Source organism: Zerene cesonia, unplaced genomic scaffold (assembly GCF_012273895.1).
Source record: "Zerene cesonia ecotype Mississippi unplaced genomic scaffold, Zerene_cesonia_1.1 Zces_u002, whole genome shotgun sequence".
NCBI lineage: Eukaryota > Metazoa > Arthropoda > Insecta > Lepidoptera > Pieridae > Zerene > Zerene cesonia.
In genome coordinates this window covers 3,212,974-3,217,720 of record NW_024045132.1, presented here as the reverse complement: position 1 = coordinate 3,217,720, position 4,747 = coordinate 3,212,974, and positions in this window count along the sequence as shown.

Genomic DNA, 4,747 nt, shown 5'->3' with positions numbered 1-4,747 from the left:
CTGTGAACGCTTCCACAATGAATGCAACCTCGATTTTAATTTAATGTCATTAATGATTTCTTTGGAAAACCATACTGGATAGCGTCTGCAGCTGGAAGCATTAGATTGATAAACGGCTGGGTTAATTTGTTTGTCGTAATTATACAATTATTGAATCGAAATCATGATTATTTGTCTTATTCAGTAATAGGGCAGCGCTTGACCACGATCTCGTGTGGTAAGATGCGGCCTAAGATGGAGCGCGCTACCCTTATATATGATGCCAATTCACTTTTCTCTTGATGACCTGCATATTGTATCACTTAATTACTCTGTTCTGTTTTAGATAATTATTTAATTAATTATATTCTTTCCTTGGAAGTTAAACTATTATGGTATCTGGATTATTTGTAATATATTGAGTATTGCGTGGATAGCACTGATAAATTTTTAATAATTTATTAATGGATAACTATACTAAATAGTTATAATTTATAGACACATTTATATTTCTATAAATTATATAATAAAATTTTCAATTTAAGAAGCTTTTATTCTTAATCAAATATTCATCAAACCAAAATACGCAGATAAATTGTATGTATAAAATTCGCTACCTCCATAAAACAGGGTAATATAAAACAGAGGTGTCACATTTAACGCCTGATGCGTCCCCGGCGACAATCAAAGGCGTACGTGGACAGCAGTCAGCGGAGATTATCAGGAGACGTGTCTACTTCATGTTACTCTGTGTAACTTATTCCATAATATATCGAATGATAAGGTAGTTTGGGGTTGTTAGGTGCAGTTTTTCTCAATTCTATATGATATGAGATCGGATTATCCTATTACTTGGTACGTAATCAATCACATTGTGATTTAAAAATATTCTGTCTCCCTCTTTTGTTTTAGGACCTAGAAAATGTATAAGCGCTTAGCGATAAAATAGTAAACATTTTAAATTTATGTAGTCTCAAGAACTATCATAATGTGGACATTAAAAAGACAGTATTTATTCTCATGCTTTATTATTAAGATATAAATGAAGTATGCTCAACATAGCTCACGTTGTTATTAGAGTCAAAGAACACATATAGTGCGCGATTATACTGAAATCAGCTACTATACAACTGTATAACTGTACTGTATAATAATGCATTTATATGTCTTAGAATATGGGATTTTCTTTAACTGATATGAAGCGAAGTACAAAAGAAAAGAGCTGGGCAAAGTCAATAAGGAATGTTATGTAATGTACAATCTATGGTATTCTATAACCCTATTGTCATTTCATGCTCTGTAGCCCAGGTTGAACGGCGTAATGTCTTTTTTATGACATGAGTGAACATTCTGTGTGGATGTATGTTATCAACTAATAATTGGGTGGACTTGAATACATTGTAGTGTTCATACTTTTATTATAACCCAATATTAGTTCAGTATATTAATAGTATTATTTTATACCTCGATTAAGGTATGACAATGTAAGGAGAAAACTCACATATTTTTTTTAATTGTTCGCCTTATGAGTAATTTTGTAGCTATTCGAATTAATTAAGGAATTTAATAATATTGTAAGTACCCACATGTTGTGAAAGAACAAAGAATGATTCTTTTATCCAAACGATTGTCTTACAAACAATCTTTACCAGTTACCGTCTTAAGGCTCGTATTACGTGTTATAAAGGCAACATGACAAGTATATCAATAAGGTTTTTGTAGGGACGAAGATAAAAACTAAGCGTTTGTGTCAAGTAATCTGTCTTTAAATACCAATCGAACTAAGATTTTGTTCTCATAGAAAAACTTCCTAAGGCAAACTAAAGCATAATGGTTATTAAGATTATGTTATTTTATGCTACTTTTCGTTGATTTAGCAGATATTTTCGCATATTATTTTTACAAGAAAAATCTATATAAAGCGTTCTAATATATATAATGTTGAGTTATATATTTACTCACACATGCGACACATACGCAGGGTTGCAGGTAGCTAGTAGCGACGCAAAGCTGAAGATCGAGCTGAATGGCGTGCCTTAGGAGAGGCCTATGTCCAACATTGGATGGAGAAAGGCTGAAGAGAGAGAGAGATATTTACTCTACTTTCTTATCTGTTGTTCTATAGAGGTAATATAATTCTATCACAACACGTAATCCAGGCTGGGCCTCAATTTGCCAACTACAATTTCTTGTTTCAATATAAGCAGTGTGCCCACAATGTCCTCCCCGGTCGCCCCTAATTGCTTATTAGACGCGGTTAAGTCACATATTTGCTGTCTTTATTAAATGTATTATTAAGATACGGGTTTTCGTATCACTAGATATGAAGTAAGTATATCTAATATAGGTAAATAGAGCAGGAAGTTTTATGTTTTAGCAGCCCAGGGTTAAGCAGCTTGCCACTGTGACAGTTTGGTGATGGGTGACCTGCTGTATGGGATTTCAACTGTCTTTATTTGTCGTCTATTGAAGTTTGAACTGGTCACCACGTCATATTACATTTAAAATATTTAATCCACGAAATGAACAGAAACTGCTTATTAAGGAGTTAATTAAAATAGTTAGTGCACTAAAAAACCCAAAAGAGATGAAGTCTGACGCAACACCTCCCGGACAGCAATATAGCCTACGTTACAAAATGTAGGAAAAAAAAGAAAAAAAAAAACATCAATCTTGCCTCCGAGCTGCTATTAAAATCTCACCATAGCATTCAACATAAGAACATCTTAGTAGTCAGTAGTATTAAATTACTTACTACGACCAACAATTGACAACATATATAAACCCGTTCTTGAAGTAAAAAGACCTAATTCTCGATTATTGCTATATTATCATAATTTTACCCCAATTTGTGCTAACGATATAAAATTCCCCACAACGTCAGATATGATAGATTGCCCCAAGATATATTCCGGTCATCAGCTGAGACCTATTTATGCACTTATTGTAAGCGTAAAGCGGTCATAATTCATAATGTGCCGCCAAGTTGCGAGCGGAAGCGATTTTTTTTTTTTTGGCCATTGAATGAAAACGTTTCAGTCTCATAATATTATATTTCATCTATTAGCTTTATATATCGAGTGGAGCTGTGTCGTACCACAACGTCATCAGCTAGTCGTTTATATTGGTTAAAATTTTAAGGAAACAAGATTAACTTCATTCATGATGATACCTGACTATGCAGTCAGTAGGTATATGCCTTCGCTACATAATGAGACTGAACTCGCATGCGCATGCACTACGATCAATAGATTTGTAGTTATTAACATCAGACGATATGTATATATACGACTAAAACTATTAAAAAATTGTGAAATCATTACAGCATTTCACGCGTGATGCTGTGACCAAGGGAAATATAAATTTTTATACAAAGTATTATTTATGATATATCATTCCATTTGGAGCACTGGACAACAACATTTTAGACTTCAACATTTCAGAGAGACATTTCTTCAGTAATACACTTAAAAGGCGAAGGCAGAATGTTGGTTAGATCTAATAAATAGGGTTAAATACATGCCAAAGGTTTCGTAACTTGTACCACGACACTGAGATGAGTTTTCAAGCTCATTAGGGCGGGGATAATCAATCATAGAGAATTAACGCGCCAAAAAGTTGCACACGTAATGCTCACTATTGCAGACCTTTGTGGGAGTAATGGGGTTATATGTAAATAGTGGTGTTTCAGTTATAGGAAAATATGGAATTGTATTTTAAAGCTATTCTTATTTGTTGTTTTATTGTTCTTTATCGAAAGAAAATAGTATAAGTGAAAATATTGGTTACACAGTGAGCAATTTTATAAGAAAATAGAATTTTCTAGATGTTCTATTTAAATTAAGCTAATCTGTATAAAATCAAGTATCAAGTGGATGTAAACAAAGGTTTCAAAAAAGACTTAACACAAGAAACGCTATAACTTAACTCTGACATTAAAAGCCTCTGTAGTCGACAGTGAGTTTTTGATCCATCCTCAAAACTCAACCACATAAACCTCAAACAAACAGGCTAATGACAGGCAAGTTGGTAGCCGAGTAAATAGCACACGTGAGTGTAGACTCGGGAGCTTACAGGTATTCCTGAACGCAAACAGTACAACTCCACTATCTGGGTTCCGTGACAACGGTTATCAAACTTTCGGGAATATTTTGGTTAAAATAAAAATCATACGTATATCATTATATAAGAAAATCTTTTTGATTCAATACATCTAATCTAAATATTATAAGTCTAAAGAGATTATTCGTTGATTGCGCTAATCTCAGAGACTAGGTACTGGTTTTTATAAAAACATGTTATTGTGTTGACTAGTCCACTTATTGGAATTGTATTACATTTTGCCATGACCAATAGGAGCAGAGTAGTAATGAAATAGTATAGCATGTACCAAGTAGCTTATTAATTTGATTTGCTATTGGATTTGGACCTGAACCTAACCTGGACCTGAAATTAACGTGAGTGTAACCGCGGGCACAGCTAGTACAATATAACCGATAGACATTGAGAAGCGTTGAATCAAACATGGGGTGAATGCGATGCAAGCAGGCGACGGACGGCAACCACTTTGCGTATTTTAATATGGTAAGTAAACAAGTTTTCTGTGATCATTGTTATTGTGATATGAAAACATAGAATCAGTGTTAATAATGAAAATAAATTTTGTTACAGTAAACTAAAAAATACGCTTCATAGATAGAATCAAATAAATTGTCTCATTTACTATACAGAGCAAATCGTGGCGATCCACACCAAGGTAATAAGATAA